This window comes from Lepidochelys kempii, chromosome 9 (genome assembly GCF_965140285.1).
Source record: "Lepidochelys kempii isolate rLepKem1 chromosome 9, rLepKem1.hap1, whole genome shotgun sequence".
NCBI lineage: Eukaryota > Metazoa > Chordata > Testudines > Cheloniidae > Lepidochelys > Lepidochelys kempii.
This window is the reverse complement of record NC_136388.1, coordinates 16645150-16665479: the sequence shown is the minus strand read 5'-3', so window position 1 is coordinate 16665479 and position 20330 is coordinate 16645150. Positions and strand designations below refer to the sequence as shown.

The following is a 20330-nucleotide window of genomic DNA, read 5'->3' as shown; positions in this document are numbered from 1 at the left end:
CCAGGAGTTTTACTTGTCTCTGAGTCACGCTCCGATCTCCGATTTCTCCGCTCACCCCCTCTTGTGGGCCAACCTCCTAGCCCAGGAGTGAGCCGTGTCATCACTCAGGGTTGTAGAGTGCCCCTACCAAGCCAGCGCTACGCCCTGTATCATCTCTTCCCACGAAAATGGCCATTCATCATTTCCCCCACTCCAATCACAAGTGTCTGGGCAGCATCCGATTCCGCTGAAAATGCCAGTGAGAACTAATGCCTGATACATTTCCCCACACACGTAGATATTTAGGGCTAAATCCTGCAGGTATGTAGTGTAAACTCCCACTGAAATCAATGGAGGATCTCCTGGGTAAGGACTGCAGTTTTCCATAGCTGCCAAGGTGTGATGGGTCTGGCATGACAACTATGGTAGAGGAAATCCCATAGCCTGCTGCAGAAAGAGCCTTTTCCAAATTAGCTTGCAATTGAAAAATGGGCTATAAAATGTACTTCCTAGAGATTGGCTAAAAGTAGACAACTCAGATCAAGATTTTGAACACCTCAAACCTGGGGAAATGTTTGGTGAACATAAGAACATAAGTATGGCCAAACTGGGTTAGACCAGAGGACCATCGAGCGCAGTATCCTGTCTTCCCACAGTGGCCAATGCCAAGTGCTTCAGAGGGACTGAAAAGAACAGATGATCATCAAGTGATCCATCCCCTGTCGCCCATTCCCTGCTTCTGCTGTTTGTGTAGCAACTGGCCAAATGTGTCTTTGTCACCTCTGGTGCCTGTAGTACATGAAGAGGTTTAGCAAGTCTGCTGCTACTTTATTATCTATTTATCTATTTTAAAGTTAGGGGCCTGTCAGGGTTCCCTTCCCACTCTGAACTCTAGGGTACAGATGTGGGGACCTGCATGAAAGACCCCGTAAGCTTATTTCTACCAGCCCAGGTTAAAACTTCCCCAAGGCACAATTTTTTGCCCTTGGACGGTACGCTGCCACCACCAAGTGATTTAACAAAGAATCAGGGAAAGGACCACGTGGAGTTCCTATTCCCCCAAAATATCCCCCCAAGCCCTTACACCCCCTTTCCTGGGGAGGCTTGAGAATAACATCCTAACCAATTTGTTACAAAGTGATCACAGACCCAAACCCCTGGGTCTTAGGACAATAGAGAAATCAGTCAGGTTCTTAAAAGAAGCATTTTATTTTTTAAAAACGTAAAAATCACCTCTGTAAAATGAGGACAAAAAATAACTTTACAGGGTAACAAAAGATTCAAAAACACAGCAGAGCTTCCTCTCGGCTTAGTTTCAAAGTTACAAAAAACAGCAATAAACCTCCCTCCAGCAAAGGAAAAATTCACAAGCAGAACAAAAGATAATCTAACATGCTTTGCCTGTCTTTTACTTACAATTTGTAATATGAGCGACTTTTAGGATGGTTTATAGGAAAAGGAGTTTTCTGGCCTGATGCTTCTCTGCTTCCCAAGAGAACACACCAAAACAAAACCTTCCCCCCACCCCCAAGGTTTGAAAGTATCTTCTTTCCCCATTGGTCCTTTTGGTCAGGTGCCAACCAGGTTATTTGAGCTTCTTAACCCCTTATAGGTGAGGAGGAATTCTAGACTACCCTTAGCTGTATGGTGATGAAAGGGCCATATGCAAAATTATATTTTGAACACTTCCACATTTGGAGGTGTCAAGATTCCTTCGCCACTCTGAACTCTAGGGTACAGGTGTGGGGACCTGCATGAAAGACCCCCTAAGCTTTTTCTTACCAGCTTAGTTTAAAAACTTCCCCAAGGTACAAACTTTGCCTTGTCCTTGAACCGTATGCTGCCACCACCAAGCGTGTTAAACAAAGAACAGGGAACAAGCACATTTGGAGACGTCTTCCCCCAAATATCCCCCCAAGCCCTACACCCCCTTTCCTGGAGAAGGCTTGATAAAAATCCTCACCAATTTGTACAGTTGAACACAGACCCAAACCTTTGGATCTTAAGAACAATGAAAAATCAATCAGGTTCTTAAAAGAAGAATTTTAATGAAAGAAAAGGTAAGAGCATCACCTCTGTAAAATCAGGATGGTAAATACCTTACAGGGTAATCAGATTCAAAACACAGAGAATCCCTCCAGGCAAAACCTTAAGTTACAAAAAGACACAAAAACAGGAATATACATTCCATTCTGCACAACTATTTTACCAGCCATTAAACAAAAGGAAATCTAACGCATTTCTAGCTAGATTACTTACTAACTTTACAGAAGTTCTGAGTCTGCATTCCTGATCTGGTCTGGTACCAGCGAGGTTATCTTGGCTTCTTAACCCTTTACAGGTGAAAGGGTTTTGCCTCTGGCCAGGAGGGATTTTATAGCACTGTATACAGAAAGATAGTTACCCTTCCCTTTATTTTTATAATGGGGGTATTTAGGGTTATGGCTCAAGCTTCTCTCTAATATTTCCTTTTGCACTTTTCTTGATCTAATTTTTGAACTGAGTTGTCTCCACTCTCCTCGGGTCTCTCCATAAACTTCTACTTTCCATTATTCATAGCCTTGCCATTTTGACCTAAAATCTAAGATGAGGATCAGTGCTGATGCTGGGAAGAGGAGCAGAACATAAGAACGGCCATACTGGGTCAGCCCAATGGTCCATCTAGCCCAGTATCCTGTCTTACAACAGTGGCCAATGCCAGAGACTTCAAAGGGAATGAACAGAACAGGTCAATTATCAAGTGATCCATCCCCTGTTGTTGGGTCCCATCATCAGGCAGTCAGAGGCTTAGGGACACCTAGAGCTTGGGGTTGTATCTCTGACCATTTTGGCTAAGAGCCACTGATGGACCCTATCCTCCATGAACTTATCTAATTCTTTTTTGAACCCAGTAATAGTGTTGGCCTTCACAACATCCCCGGCAATGAGTTCCACAAGTTAATTGTGCATAGTGAGAAGAAGCACGTCCTTATGCTTGCTTTAAACCTGCTGCCTATTCATTGGGTGACCCCTTGTTCTTGTGTTATATGAAGGGGTAAATAACAATTCCTTATTCACTTTCCCCACACCCTGCATAATTTTATAGATCTCACACTCTATTCAATCCCCTTTGTACTTTGGGAATGTTTACAAATTTCAGTTTGCATCAAAATGCTCTGAAGTGTAATGTTGTCCATTCCCAGCCACATATGTTGGAGTGGTGCCAGAGATAAGGAAGTGGAGAGGACTTGCTCTTCTTCCTCCAAACTCTGAAAGAAAAATAATTCATCAGTAAACCCAAGAATGTGGCCTTTCTGCCTCACCTCCCTTTGGGAAGCCAGGCCCTTCCCTGGCTGAATAAGACCTGCTGGAGGCTGACTTAGTGCCAGTGGCTCTCAGCAATTATGCTACATGATCCACTGGCTATAGATACAGCTTTCTCGTGGTTTTACAGGTTGTAACACCATCAACTGAGCAGTATTCCCTGGGCTGTTCAAGTGAAGGCCATTATTTCACAACCCCCCACCAATCCCACAGCTCATGTCTCCCTTCATCAGTCCTGAAATTCCCCCTCTTCTTCCTGGCTTTATCTCCCATTCCCCAAACCCTCAAAGATTCATATTTCAGCCACCCAACTACGGAACACTAGGCAGGATTCCCTTTCAGGCCACTTGGTCAGCTGGAGACGTCATCACTGAGTGACACGAATCATTCCTTTCCTGCAGCACTACCAAAACCTGTGAGATCAAGATGCAGAGAAGTGTGGAACACAAATTAGCCCACTCACAACTGGCAATTTTGCAAACACTGGTGGATTTTGTTCTCTCCCTTATTCTTTGGTTGCACTAGAGCAAACTTCAGAGCTGGAGTTGCCACTCTTTCTGCGTCTCTGTTGTTTCCCTTGCTCTCCCATTCTATGTTGCGTCCCTTCCTGTTTGTTTATTGTTCATACTTACACCTCCTTTTAATGCATCCCTCCTGCCCCAGCTGTTTTGCTCAGTGTGTGGACAAGAAAGAGAAAATAGACTGTATACAATTGCTGATCCCTGATCTTGTCAGTTACACTTCGCTGCTTCTGCTCAGACTAGGGTAAAGCAGGAGAGGAGCAAATCCAAGTGAATGAATTTTACTCCTTCTCTTGGTACTCTGTATCAATATGCAGCACTTCTAGCGGTGTTGTGGATTATAGCTCATGGTGTGCCTTTTATGCTCATGTCCGATTCCTTTGTGGCTGCTCAGTGTGTGACTAAGTGCTACTAGGGTATGTATTTCTTCAAAGATTATGTTATTGTCACCAATTCAGGCCACATTCTGCTCTGAGTTTCCCTGAGTATAAAGCCAGAGTAATTCCACTGAGTTTAACTAAATTTCTCTAGATTTAGGCTCATGTAACAGAGAGCAGAATTATGGCCTCAGAAGGCCTCTTGGTAACAGTATACTTTTTTCACCTTTGGTACATTTCAGCTTGGTATGTTACAGTTTGGTTGAAGTCTAAAAAGAGAGACCATTCTATACATTTTAGGGCCAAAACCATATAACATGTGAGTTACGGATCATTGTCCAATATCTGATCATTTTTAATCCTAGTCCTTCTGTGCCTGCTCTCTCCCATTGCTTTCACTCTGTTGCATAGCAGTTCTCCAGTCTCTCTATTGCCACTCAGTTCCTTGTCTGTTTCCTGTATCTTTGCCAGTGTTTCAACCCACACTAGCTGTGACTAGCTATCCACACCACCACCGTATGCTGTTGAAGGGGTGAGGGCTTTGTCTGAGATCTGAGGCCCAGTTAAGATCTTCCTGATTCAAATTTTGAATTCCTCTAGTTTTTTCACTTCAAATTTCTTTGGAAGCTAGAATTTCTCTGGCTGCCTCTCAAGGCTGCAGTGGTCCATAAACTACATTTGGCTCCGTCAGGCAGATAAGAATGTCCATGCTAGCTCAGACCAATGGTCCCTCTAGTCCAACTTTCTGGCTCAGAGAGTGGTCAGTAAAAGATCCTTCAGCGGAAGATACAAGAATTCCCATAATGGCCAATTATGCAATAATATGCCTATGGCAGAAGTTTACTCTTAACCCCAGGTAGTCAGCAGTTTATGTCCTGCAGTATGATTTCTCTTATACATTTTTATCATACCTACTGTAACAGTGGATAATATTTTTCCCATTCACTGAAAATGTCTAATTCTTGTTTTGAATTCTACTAAACTCTTTGGCCTCAATAACACCTTGTGGCAGTGAGTTCCAAAGGCTAACCACACATTTTTTCTTTTTGTTTATCAGGTTTAACCATATTGCCTTTTTAATTTCATGGGGGTGGGGGCCCCCTTGTTCTTATATTGTGACATTGAATAAGGATAAACCTGAACATCCAGTTAATGTTCTCTCCTTCATTCATTATTTTGTTTACCTCTATCATGTCCCTTTTCATCTGCTCCATAATTGAACAATTCTAATCTTTTTACATCTCTCAGTACCATCAACTCTCTGGATTATTTACTTGTTTTATTAATTTAGGGCCACACAAATTATCTTAGTATGTTTACCTTCTACCTCCTCAAGGCCTTTCGATATCCTCGCTTCCCAGAGCCTCTTTCCCTGAAGGAAATTCCTCAATCCAAGGCCTAGCCCTGATTACTTCATCCTGCTCTCTCTACCTTGGAGTGGTTGCTTTGATTTACCTGTCAGCATCAAAGCTGACCGGCCGCTCCATATTGGCTCACCTCTCTGTTCATTGAGCTCTCTCTGTTGAACTCCACTGATATTTTTTCTCTTTTGGTGACAGCTCCTCTCAATTCCATGTGCCTTAGAGTTGTTTTCTTCAACCATTCATAATCCAGACCAGTCTCAGAACTCGATGCCCTGATAATCCCTTTGCTACTGTCCTGGCCTGCCTCACCTCCCGCTTCTTTCTGGCGAAGCCTGATGCAAGGAATGGCCTAATAACATTAACTCTGATCTACTCCCAGTTCCAGGTTGAATGAAATGCTCTTCTACCTTATTATAAATAAACTGGAGGTTGGGGGAGTTTTGCATTGGGATTTGAGACCTGCTCCTGTGGGTGCCCACTCATGGTGGCAGTGTCTTCTAAAATACCAATATTCAGCACATGTAGATTTCTTTACATTCCCAGATCTCAAAGCATATTTTGGCTGGGAGTTTCAAAGAAGCCTAAATGAGTTAAGTGCTCTGTTCCCACAGAATTGCAATCACCCCGTGTGCTTTGAAAGTAGGTTGGGGAAAGGTGCTCCATGAAGAACCCTCTCTGACTGTTGGTTTTTATACTGCCACCCACCCCCATAATATCTGTTTCAGCACAGACACATTTGCACCGCTTGAACATATTCTCATGAGACATTTTAAATGAGCACAGAGAAATAGTTCAACCATGGGGCCAGGCCTTGTGACAATTTACACCCCATCTAACCCCACTGATTTTGATAGGGTGGTGAAAACATCACTGCAGAGGTTGCCACTTATTCCATACTTGATTGCAACCTTTTTGTCCTCAATATAAATGATATCAGGGCTGCCATAGTAAATATTTATCCACTCTGTTTGAATGAAGCCTGCACACTTAGCCACAAGGAATCATCCATGCTATGTAATAGCGTCTGTGCAAATATACAGCAGAGGACAAGGCAGAAATAGCGCGGGAAAGGGCGATTTGGGATCAGGACTGCAGCACAGAGGAAGGCAAGATGACAAAACAACAGGCAGAAATGTAAACAGATCATTACAGGTGTGTGTGTATGCGTGTGTTTTTTTTGGGAGACGATTCAGGGAGCATGGTTGGGAGGACTGAGCAGAGGGTTGGGAGTTAGCAAGTTCTGACTCTGCCACTGAATCTCTGTATGACCATGGGCAAGTTTCTTACGGCTTGTCTACATGGGGACATCCAGGAAAATTAATCCAAAATAACTGAAGGTGTGAATTTGAAGTGGATTAGTTAAAATGTATTAAAACCCAGTGTTAGCACATTTATCCAGAATTAAAGTGGCCTTCTATGTAAGTGGATTGGTGGTAATGGGATAAATTAAACTAAAACAAATTAAGGCCACTTTAATTCTGAAATTCAAACTTTTAGTCAATTTGGATTAATTTTCCAAGATGTCCCTGTGTAGACAAGCCATTACATTCTCCACCTCATTTCCTCATCTGTAAAATGGGAAGAATAATAATACTTCCTTTATTATCTTATGAGGATTAGTGAGAGAGTGACTGTTCCAAGCTATGAATGGATAAAGTGCCATATAAATGCAAAGTAGTATAAATATGCAAGTCAACAGCATCTGAGGGAGATTGCTCTGGGCATTTTATTGTCTAAATGGGTGAATAGTACAGGTCTGGTATTTTCTTTTTTATTGCCAGCCTTAATAAGCCAGTTGATATTTATCTGAAAAGCAGAAGAGGCATCTTAAATATTTTCTCATCTATTCAAGTGCTTTGAAAGGGTCTACAATTAAACTGAATATAAAACCTAATAATAATATTATGGGAAGAGTTATTAGTGAGACTGAATACCAGGTTACCGGCTGTCTTACAATGCTATTGGATCTATTCTTAGTGAGCTAAGGGAGAAACTTCAGCAGCCCAAGATAGCATATATGTGATCATATTACGTAGTGTCCAGTCATCTGGGGTGGCATCCTGCCCTCCTGGAAGTCAATGGGAGTTTTGCCATTGGCTTCAGTGGGGTCAGGATTTCACCTCTGAGCTCCTTTGGCCACAAACATGAGAAAGCCATGGACTTTTTGTTAATAATGATGCTAATGCCTTATTATTTATAATTGCTATCTATCACGCTACCTCGTTGCAAGTATCCACTACTTGCTTCCTGCAAGTAATTACCACTAGAAAAAGCAGGTTTGAAAGTACAAACTCAATCACATTCTTAATTTGCATTTCATTTAAAACATACAGGACCTGCCCCCTATTGCTTGTGTAAGGGGACTGTTGCCCCCTTACTAATATTCAGGGGCAACAGTCCCCTTACACAAGCAATAGGGGGGCAACACTGAGAAGAAGGGTCCGACTCCTACCACTTAGAGCCTGAGAGCATGTGGCCACCACCAGAGCGAGTGTCCAACCCACAGCAACCCTGCAGCACAGCCAGGGCCTGAGAAGAAGGCCTGGGACTTACAAGGAAGAGACTGGGAACTGCCCTGACATTCCGAAGACACTGTTTGTGATGTTCCCTGCCACAGAGTGGGTTGATGTGTTTCCTTTAACCTTTCCCATTTTTCCTTATTCTTTTTAAAATTAATTGTTGATTAAATAACTTGCATTTGCTTTAAATTGTATGTAATGGTCCGGGGGTCAGAGAAGTGCCGAGTGCAGAGAGAGTACCCCGGAGTGGGGACACCCTTGCCCCTGTCCTAGGTGACCACAGCAGGGTTGGGGGTCGAGCCACCCAGGAATCCTGGGCCCAGCCTTGTTGGCGCTACAAGGACTCTGCCAGACAGGAGAGTGGAAGGGGAGCCCTCAAGGGCAGGGAGGCCATTGGGTAAAGGAAGTGGGAGCGAGGACTCAGATCCTTTCGCTAGCCCACTTCACCGGGGTAGTGCAGAAGCCAGGAAAGTTCCCCACAATAGCGGAACTATTCCCCCGCTTACACTTGGCTAGTGTTGATTTGCTCTGAGGAAAGATTGACATTTTTAGAGAGAACTGTCTATTAGTGCAGTGCATTCACTCCATGAGCACCGATCTGTTTATGCAGAAATCATTTATTATGCAATCACTGTGAAGAAATGATCAGAAGCAATTAGAATGCCAGTGACTGATTCTTTATGTTTGATGAGTCAGGCCACTAGTTTGACAAATGTTCTTACACTAATTTGGCCCAAAACTTACTCAGCAGGATAATTCAATGAATAGCAGTAGCTTCTGGACATCTGTTGCAAAGTCCAGATAGCTATGCCTTTGAATAGAGACCAGATGGCTGCCTTCATAGTAACAAAAAGAAAAGGAGTACTTGTGGCACCTTCGAGACTAACAAATTTATTTGAGCATAAGCTTTCGTGAGCTACAGCTCACTTCATCGGATGCATAAAGTGGAAAATACAGCGAGGAGATTTATATACATAGAGAACATGAAACAATGGGTGTTACCATACACACTGTAACAAGAGGGATCACTTAAGGTGAGCTATTACCAGCAGGAGAGCGGGGGGGGGGGGACCTTTTGTAATGATAATCAAGGTGGGCCATTTCCAGCCGTTGACAAGAACATCTGAGGAACAGTGCGGGGTGGGGGAAATAAACATGGGGAAATAGTTTTACTTCGTGTAATGACCCATCCACTCCCAGTCTTTATTCAAGCCTAAGTTAATTGTATCCAGTTTGCAAATTAATTCCAATATAGCAGTCTCTCGTTGGAAGAGTATCCAGTTTTGAGAGCTCATTCTTAATCTTTCCGTGTGCTGTAGAGGATGTTGATCAGGTGGTTCTGCAGTTTCTTTGAGAGCGTGTGGCACAAGCTGTCAGCATAGTCTGTGTGGTATGTAGATTGTAATGGATTTTTTACCTTCAGTCCTTTTGGTATAATGAATTGGAATTAATTTGCAAACTGGATACAGTTAACTTAGGCTTGAATAAAGACTGGGAGTGGATGGGTCATTACACAAAGTAAAACTATTTCCCCATGTTTATTTCCCCCACCCCCCACTGTTCCTCAGATGTTCTTGTCAACGGCTGGAAATGGCCCACCTTGATTATCACTACAAAAAGTTCCCTCCTCCTCCCCTCCCCCATTCTCCTGCTGGTAATAGCTCACCTTAAGTGATCACTCTTGTTACAGTGTGTATGGTAACACCCATTGTTTCATCTTCTCTATGTATATAAATCTCCTCACTGTATTTTCCACTGAATGTATTTTTCCACTGAATGCATCTGATGAAGTGAGCTGTAGCTCACGAAAGCTTATGCTCAAATAAATTTGTTAGTCTCTAAGGTGCCACAAGTACTCCTTTTCTTTTCGCTGTATGCTGTATGTAGCTGTGTTATGGGCAGGCTTGGCAAAATTGGATTTTTTTAAAATATAATTTTGATGAATAATAATGACATTCATTTTAAGCATTTTCCCTATTTTTTATCTATTTTGAATTTTCACAGGTTTGGAAAATTATCATGGGGTCAGACAATAATTATTGAATAACAGCAGATGTTGAGATTCAAAAAGTTAAAGCTTCATAAATGTTAATTAAAACATAAACTGTCAACATCACATGTCAAAATATACAAGGTAAACATCCTTAAATCAAACTCTAATGCATTTTCAAGCAACATTTTTCTTTCTTCGCATGTATGTAAATTTTGATTATTATCAAAATATTTTCAACAGTTTGTGTGTGTGTGTGTGTGCAGTGAAATCAATGTTTACCCACTTTTACCAAGAAGAATCTAATTCTTCGAAGCTTAATTACGGGCATGTCTGGGGGAGTGTGGCTCGAAGGCCCATTCTGGGGACGGCCAGGGTCAAGGCCAACAATGGAGGAAGGGGCAACTCCCAGGAATCAGAGAAAGAGTGATATAGGAAACACATGAAATACATAGATGGTTTTTGCTTCCTTTTGACTCTGCCATTAATTTTGTTATGACTCTCTGGTCACTTGGATGCTGTGTTCTGTGGCTTTATGCGATGCACAGGGATATTAGATCTGTCTGCTATATTTGGCAGCAAAAAACTACTCAGCTACAGGCTTGTGGGTTTTTTTTTTTTGTTATTTTTTTAACTACTTGCCCCTAGCTGGGGTGGATGTTGGACAACATATTTAGTCTTGACTCAAGGCAATGGAAAGGGTTGATCCATCCTCGGTGAGCAGAATCTTTGACAGACTGTTTGCTTTTTTTTATGTGCATTTTAAACCTGCAATAGCAAGAGGCTCAGCTGCATAGAGGAAATGGAGATCAGACCTATGCAGAGAAAAGGTTAGGATCAACCCTGTCTTAAAAGATGACTCAGAAATCATGACCAGATGCCCTTTGTGTGACAGACGCTAGTATTCATAGGACCACGGAGACTGAGGAGACTTGCGGTGACACAGCCTGTCTGCCACACCCGGATGAAGTGATGTACTACTGTATTCTGTAAGAGGAAAGGGAGAATGCTACATTCAGTGTTACAGCACCTGGGCTCCTCTCTAGATTTGTAGGCTGAGTACAGGGTAGTTTAAAATGAGCTGTTTTATGTTCTTATCGGAGGCTGCAGTTGGTTAGCACTGTGTTAAGTGTCGTCTGTTAAATGGCTTTCCCTATGTTAATAATATTTAGCACAGTGTTATACAGCACTGTGCATCTGGAGATCTCAAAGTGCCTTACAAATGTGGGTCAGCATTGTCACCCCCATTTTACTGACAGAGAAAGAGAGGCTAAGAGACAGAGCTATTAATAGAAACCAGGTGAATCCCTGGCCCCATTGATTTCAGTGGGAATTTTACCATTGACTTCATTGGGGCCAGGGTTTTACCCCAGATCCCCTGACTCCACTCCTGTGTTGAGGCTACCATATCACATTACTTGGAGAAGGGATTCTTCATCCAAACATGCCTGAACTTCAGCTTCAGATCCAAATGTACAGTTCAGGTCCATTTATAGTATTTATTTTGGCCTCTTTCATATCTGGAGGGGAGCTGGTGATGTGTGTTTAAATGAGTGGTGGCCCTGGAGTAAGATAGCAGTCACCTTCAGTACTGCTCTTCCTGCACCATATAAACATCTGAGTTAAGCTAAGGGCAAGTTCAGATAATGGCCAGTGCAATATGAACCTGAATGTCTGCATCATGTGATGTGGATGAGGTGGATATGAGGGGGGGACGTGATCTCACTTATCACCAGAATCTGTAGGGCTGGGTAGTCTCGGGAAGGAGCTGGTGCAGCCTGGTAGTTATATAAAAAAAGCATCATATTTTCCAGCTTGACTCTCCCACATGTATTCAGACTCAGAGTGCAGCAGGGATGCGGATAAATGTTTTGAGGAAGCTAGGATATAGTGGCTGCTTAAAGAGAGCAAGAATTAGGGGGGGATTAAATGAGTCAATGTTATGATGCTGCAGAGTGTAATTTAAAAGATCAGATACCTTCTTTTTCCTTAGGCACAAAAACAGCTTTAAAAAATGCAGGAGTCTATTTGTTGCATATCAGTTTTCTTCAGTAAATGGTTTGATATTAATGTATTGGTTCATTGTTTCTGTTCATGGTAGCAGAAAAACATGACCTGTCAAAACGGTCACATATACACATGTCAAATCGTCTCCTTCAAATGAAGACTTTTTAATCAAGTGAAACGTGGACCAAATCCTACCATTGGATATATGTATTCAGCTCCCACTGACTTCAGTTAGAACTGCAATGGTGTAACTGAGGGAAGAATTTGTTCATTTATGTTTATTTGATTTGAGAATTAACAGTTTAGGTATCAGAGTAACAGCCGTGTTAGTCTGTATTCGCAAAAAGAAAAGGAGGACTTGTGGCATCTTAGAGACTAACCAATTTATTTGAGCATAAATAGATGCATCCTATGAAGTGAGCTGTAGCTCACGAAAGCTTATGCTCAAATAAATTGGTTAGTCTCTAAGATGCCACAAGTACTCCTTTTCAGTTTAGGTATCAGACCACAAGGAGGATTTCTATAAACATCACAACTTTTGAAGCTTATAGGAACTATCTCACTTCTGTCTAATTGTGTAGCTATGGATAATGCCCTTAAAGGAATTATTAATGCAAGTCTACTCCCAATGATCTTACAGCAATCTGCTTTGGATTTCATGGACCATACAATCTGCTTAAAGGGACACATTAAAAAGAAAGCAAACATTTTCTTACCAATAATTTTAGATAAATTAAAGTGAAAACTTTGCAAATCTAATTTTCTTGCTTTTGGTTTGACATTTTGCACAATTAAAAGAGATTAATTGGTTTCACCTCCCCCACACCCCTGCAACATGCTGGGTTGCAAAATTGGGGTTGCACACCCCACAAGGAGGTGTTTGTTTAACACCTAGCGAGATGGGGTCCTGGTCCATTGCTTGGGCTCCTAGGTACTAGTGCAATGCAACGTAAAAAACCATTTCACTTAAATTAACCCCCCCCTGATTTTTAAAGGTTCTATTTATTCTTTCTATTTTAATGAACACATTTCAAATGTTGTATCAAATCTGCCAGGCAGTATTTATTTAAATGGTTTTGCATTGATCTGTCACTTAGAGGTTTTCAGGATTTGTTTGGCGGAGGATGCATGGGATATGTTTTTGGTTCTAAATTCATCCGGGGTGTAATGCCATTGAGTTCTGTGGAGTCACAGCCGGGAGAAATTTAATCATAATACCAAATCAGTGTGTTACTTAAAATATTCTAAAATCTGAGGTTCACATCAAATTTGAATTGATGTAAAACATATTCTGTAATTGTTTAATGGCAGCACTGGATTCTGGCAACTGAGTGTTTATCCAAACCAGCATTTATCTGCAAGTACTTGTGTACACTGCAGGTTTGATGATTTTTCCATCCAGAGAAGATTGTTTTGCGTATCATTTTAGTGTTATCTGTATAATCAGTAAAGATGGGCAGAGAATTAGGCTTCAAATTTCCACTTTGCAGCATGCACTGGAAATTATTCTATTTCCTTTTTTTAGCTTGCATATGATATGAAAGTGGCTCATGGCTCTGCTGCAGTTGGTAATTGTTTCATGTCTTGTGGAAACCTGTGTAATTCTAGAGGGAACCATTTGAGTTGATATTTAAGCAGAAGCTTGTCAGATGTCAGCAATGACTTCAGAGAGAATCTTTCCACCCTGATATCAATGTAGCTACTGTAAATCCTTTAGTTTAAAAATGTGGTAATGCTTGAGGGCTCAGTTTTGACACAAGGACTCATTCCAGTGAGCCCATAGTAAGTGGCAGCATATAGCTGTCACACTCCAGCAGCCTCCCAGGGAGGAAATTGTAGTTCAGTGAGTTACAATTCTTCCCTGCTTCCCCCTTGCTTCTGGCAGTAGTAACTTATTGCTAGCCTATATTACCAATAAATTACTACCCTCTTCTACCTCACAGTGGTTCATCTGTATAGGCCAATGAATGTTGGGGGGTGGAGTCTATCGATTACCCACCCATTCCTGCCCACATCTTGCTTAGCTGCTCTGGGGCCAGAATAAGTGGTGTGTATCTCACCATACTCTTGCATAGTCAGATACAAGTTCTACGTCGTAAATCTAAGACTATACGGTGAGTTCTTACTCCCCTGCATGAGTGTGTATCCAACTTACAAGCTAGCCCTTAGAATAATGATTTTATCACAAATATTATTACTAATGTAGACTTATTGTTTATTTTTCACCTTTCATATGAAGACTAAACTCATTCAGCATATTTTTTGTACAGGGTAAAGCTGGTTGAATACTGTAAATAAATGTGTTTGGGAACACTGATTTGAATTTTGAATGGCTGACTCAGCTCCAGTTATTTTTGCAAATACCTACAGGGATAAGATGTTAATACCTGTGTTTGGGGAGTAGCTGTTTGAACAAACACCTGGTTTTTGCATGCAAACAAGAGGTCATTTGCTGTTCATTTTTCTCTGAGTGTAAAAATTTTCAAATATCTAATCAGGAAGCAGAAACACTAGCGTGTGACTCAAGTAACCAATCGCACACCATGAATAGAAAATAGTAGAAGTGAATGGTTTGTGAATAGCCCATAGGCTGAAATTTGTTGGCATGAACTAATCGGCAAGTCCTTAAGAACACTGGATCCCTGTTCAGAAAATAGGATGAGTCTGTGAATTGAGGGGGATTAAAAGGGCTATATTATTTTGATAGTTTATTTGCAATTAGTAATTTTACAAGCTCCAGTAAAATGATCACTTTCCCTATTGTTGAGGGGTGTGTGTGTGTATGTGCATGTGTGTAAACAGTGCACAACAACATTTCAGGACAGAAGGAGAAGGATATTTTATGCAGTTGAAACTACTGTGGAATTTTGGGTAGCCTGAATGTAAATTCACAGTTGAAATTCAGCTAGGACATACTACAGAGGGCTCTCCACTTCTCTGGGTCAGGGGCTCAATACTGATTAAGGAGAACGGTTTCACCTATTGAATTACCCACGGCATATTGGCTGAGGTCTAGTATGCAAGAACTGACTTGGTCTGATGCTGCTTAGCTTATGAGAGATCTTGATAAGATCAAAGCCTCTGGCAACATAGGTTTAAGTTTCATTTAGTATTCATTATATCATTATCAGAGATAAAGGAGCTGGATGGCTGAAGGGGCTGTTAATAGGCCATAGAGCACTTCACTACATGACCACTGGTTCAGACAGTATCTAGCCCAGGTCAGTAGTGAGTAAAAATCACCATGTGATGGGCGTACAGTGGTTTATGTGAAATGAATTGCTGCTCTGTCTAGTTCCTCTTGGATAGGTTTCCACATCACAGAATGATTATCACAATTGTCACCCTTGTTGCGAGGCCAAAGATTGAATGAGAAGGAAAAGTGGCCTGCCCCTATTACCCTAGGTAAGGAGATGATCCCTGTAGAAAAGGGCTGTGGCACATTGGTGCAGCAGCGTGGAGAAGCTTACACTGCAGCTGCCCTTGCTTGACATGGTTGAGGATAAGCAGAAAATGAATCTCCACCTCAGCCAGTCTGGCATCGGTAATGAGTTTTAAAATAAACAAGGAAGTTAAGTGTTGAAGTCAGTTTGAACAAGGCTGTGGTTGCTGCTTCCTCAGCTCTGGAATTTGCTTTCCCCTTGCATCCACACCTGCGATTTCTGTCAACTTAGGCCCTCATCTCTGTAGTGTCTGAGCACCTCTCAGTCACTAATGAAAGTATTCTGACAACACACCTGAGCCTAGGCAGGTGGTGTTATCCCCCTTTAACAGATAGGGACCAAAAGCCTGTAGAGACTGAGGCCTTGTCTACATGGCCACTTTACAGCGCTGCAACTTTCTCGCTCAGGGGTGTGAAAAAACACCCCCCTCAAGCGCTGCAAGTTTCAGTGCTGTAAAGTGACCATGTAGACAGTGCACCAGCACTGGTATCTACTCCCGTAGGGGTGGTTTTTTAATAGCGCTGGGAGAGCTCTCTCCCAGTGCTGGTGCCGCGACTACACAGCCACGTTAAAGCGCTGGAAGAATAAATAACTAAATGAGCCAGATGTTTTATCTATAAAAATGAAATCTTAGGTTGCTGTGTATTTCTTTTAATAACTTAAAGTAATACAAACTTATGGTGCCTTTTCTTCTTTTTTGTATATTGAGGCAAATAAGACAAATCATTAGCATGCTAAAGCAGAGATGCAGATCATGGCTATAAATATACTTCAGGTGAGCTTATATGGCTTTGGAGGGGTGGCATCTTGCTCTGGGGGATCTCCGTGCAATTTACCTTACATTACGTATGTCATCTGCCAGTTAACAGTAAGAGACTGATGTTTAAGTAAGTGGGGGGGAAAAAAGGGAATGCTGAGGACGTCAGGGAGTTATTTTTTCCCCAGAATGTGTAGATAGCGGTGAGAAATTATCCAATATGCAAATTAAATTAAACTCTTCAGCTGGATCTCATACTTGGAGAAAAAAAAAGCGCAGGGTATTTTAAGAAATGGTTTCTGAGGATGGGTCAAATTTATCCCGGGTATAACCATTGAAGTCACTGGAGTTGCACCTGCTTCCATCAGGGCTAGATCTGACACATTATGATTTTGATTATATTATTATTTATTTATGTCCTGTAGATTAACTTTTCACCTTTTCAAAGCTGCCTCTTAAAAAATCACATCAAAAAAAATCAGCTGGGAATTTTCAGCGGATGAGTTAATGTCTGTTGTGAAAAGTTAACCTTTATTTCAGATGATGTTTCCCAAATCACATAACTAGTAACAAATTGAGCTGGAAACATGGTTAAACAAGCAGCCACTGCAGCCTTCTCCATAAGGAGCATGTAGAAAATTGAAAAGCATTTTTTTTTTTTTTAGTACAGTGAAAATGGGTTTCAATTAAAAACCATGAGGAATGAGTGAGTAATTTCTTAATGCATTCAGGCTGTAAATGAGAAATGAAAACATAAATTAGACAAACCAGATTAATCCTTGGTGCATTCTCACTATCTATAGAAAACATACACAGTGCTGCTTAGGTTTTTGTTTGTGTGTTTTTAAATGGAAACAATGGGAGATCTACGTTTACCTCCGTGACTTAAGAGATCAGAGATCAGCTTACATCATGAAGCGTGAGATTCGATTACCCTTATCTTAGTCTGTATAAAGTATCTACTAACTGCTTGTCATAAAAATTGTCTGCTGCTCCAGTTCAGAGGTGAATGGAACCCCATTTCCATCCCTCTCTCTATTGTAGGTCTACAATAATCTCCAGGACCCAGCAAGGAGTGGGAGAAAGAGAGAAAGATGATGTTCATTTACATAAGCTTCATTTCTTCTCAAAGCAGCTCCATGGCTGCTGGCTGTGCAGTGAGCAGCTCCCTGTTATGTACCTGCTAGAAGAGTAAAGGAAAGGTAGGCACAGTTGAATGGCTTTGAGCTCTTCCTTTGGAACATCAAAAGTAGACCTGCCAGTCAGCCATCTGAGTTCTGTGAGCATGTGGAATCCCCCTGAGATCAATGGCCATATGCTGAGGGGTGGAAACTGTGTGCAGAAACCTAGGGCAGGGTATATAAAATACAGGAGCAGTAAAGGCAAAGCAAAACAATCTAATCAGCTGAGGTGGTGCATAATGTACCACACAGTTATGGGGAGAACCTCTAATTTATAATGTTCATCATTATCTCTTACACATACATTGTCACAAGCAATTAACATATGACAATGCTATGTTATTATCATAGATCCTTATAAATATTCCTAATTTTTACCCAATTTTTTTTACCCAATTTGTTCCTTTCTTTGTTGTAGGTGAAAACTAGATGTTCAGCCAGTGTGTATAGTGTTGGTCTCTATTTGCATTTCTGCCAGTTAGAGGTATTTCACTGCAACGCACAATAAAAATTTCTTACAGCAAGCACTGGAGATTATAACATATTAATCTGAAATCAGTGTGTTTGTATTGTGCTAGGTGACGGCACTCTAGCTAATATCTGAAAGATTAATGTGCAACAGACCTGCTCTGTGTATTAAGGTCAGAGGGGGGAAAACTTGCATGGTACTATTTGAAAATGGCACCTATCAAGTGCCAAAGAATATATGGGGTCGCCCCTGACCTCTTTATAACTGCACCAATCAAAAGTGACATTTCTTTTTTTGTGAACTGTCATTCAAACATTTCTGCTCTTCCCTGGTTCTGAAGTAACATCCCCTTTGTTTGACAGTCCTGTTTTGAAAGTGTTATGGTCTTGTTTTCAAACATTGGTGCTTAGCTTGCACCTGAAAAATGTGCCCCTTCACTTGTACAAATGGACAGTTATGCTGAAGAGCGAGTAACTGTCTTAGTTTCCTCATCTTCAAAATAGGATTAATAATACCTGTAGCGAAACACAGGGGTCTTGGGAGACTAAATTCACTAATATTTATAAAAAGAAAAGGAGTACTTGTGGCACCTTAGAGACTAACCAATTTATTTGAGCATGAGCTTTCGTGAGCTACAGCTCACTTCATCAGATGTTTACCGTGGTAAACATGTTTTCCACGGTAAACATCTGATGAAGTGAGCTGTAGCTCACGAAAGCTCATGCTCAAATAAATTGGTTAGTCTCTAAGGTGCCACAAGTACTCCTTTTCTTTTTGCGAATACAGACTAACACGGCTGTTCCTCTGAAACCTAATATTTATAAGGCATTTTGGAAATCCTCAGATGGAAGGTGCTATATAAGGGCAAAGCATTATTGTAATTTAATGACTGTCATTTTAAAATATGGTTCTCCTCTGAAAAGTGACTATGCAAAAATGGCACTTACTTATACATAAGGGATTAGACATCCTTAGTATTCAGAATCCTATTACTTTTTACACCTGCTAGCCTTGGAGAGCAAACACAGCTAAGGGAGCGTGAGCTGGATTCCATTCCTATTTTTGTATCAGCAAGAGAATTGTTCAATAAGCTTCAATTGGTTACCCCTGTGTAAACCCACTGAAGACAATGGCACAAGTGACAGAGGGGGCATAATTTGCTGTGTACAACCTTTATTACTAGTGGTAATGTGTGGAAAGGAAAGAACTGAGCTTGACTCGGAGACCCCAGGTTGAGTTTGTAGAGCCAGCAGTGAGAAACAAGATCTGTTCACTTATAAACTGAGTATACTTGATTTGGAATTTTTTGAAACAATAAATATGGATCTCTGCGATGCCAATGTCATTTTTACTAAGCCACTTTTTGCAGTAGAACTGCGCTTCAAGGACACACTGAAAAAAATCACATTAGTTTCATATGATCATCTCTTTATGTTGCCATATCATAGATTATAGTTAACAGACTGAACACAGACTGTCAGTTCATTTTAGTTTTTTGTGTATTTAATTTCCTTGAATGTTTTCATAACACAAGCAGTAGTAACAATCTGCCAAAAATTTGCCATTGTATGTGTACCATGTTATGACTTATAGCACTACAGTCCTCCTTAACAGGTGGCATTTATTAAATAAAACTAAAAATATAGACACAAACAAGTAGGCTTCCACTCATCTTGAGTTCCAGCTTTCTCTGTCTTGTTTACCAGGGATTACATTCTTCCTGAAACTCTATTCAACACACAGAAACATGTAATGACTGAATAACATAATGTAAGTAAACATGCCAGTGTAGCACCTGCTGTTGAATTAAATAGGTTCCATGTGCATATATCTAAGGACAGAATTTTATTATCTTGAAGATGAATTAAACCCCAGAGGTGTCTACAAAGCTTAAGCTTTTAGAGCTGTAACATGGAGGTTAGAGTCCAGGTTGATGGGAGGTTTGATGGGGAAGCTGGTTTACGCTGTCTCACAGAAATAAGGTTAACATCGTGTATATGTAACAGTAACACATGGAGTAATCTCTCTTTTTCTAGCTGGGTGCAAGCTGCTGTCTGCTCAGAAGATGGAGAGTACAATTTGATTTAGTTTTGATATTTCATACAGTTTAAAAAATTCTCTTAGATCTTTGAAGCAGTGAAATTGATCCTGTTCTTTTCATGTATGTGTCTTTCCTAGCTTGAGGTTATTGCTGATTGTTTTCTTCACATACGGTGTGTAGGTGGACTGAAATCCTTCCAGTATCAGGATTATATTGTTGACAGCCACAAAACTAAGCAGGATCCATTTCCAGGGTTTGCTACAGTAAGAATAACTCTATTCAAACCTTCATTAAGCGAGCAGAAATGCCATGTGCCCTTGGCACAGTACACTAATCTCTAATAACACGTTATTGGATTATTATTTTTGTTGGTATGCTG

The 20330-nt window shown here is 41.1% G+C and overlaps 1 long non-coding RNA gene across 1 annotated transcript in view; it reads left to right on the top strand.

Annotated features, from left to right (window-relative positions):
• The window catches only part of LOC140917178 (uncharacterized), a 32352-nt gene that overhangs the window by 1029 nt on the left and 10993 nt on the right, over positions 1 to 20330 (top strand). The gene's annotated exons all lie outside the window — the stretch shown is intronic.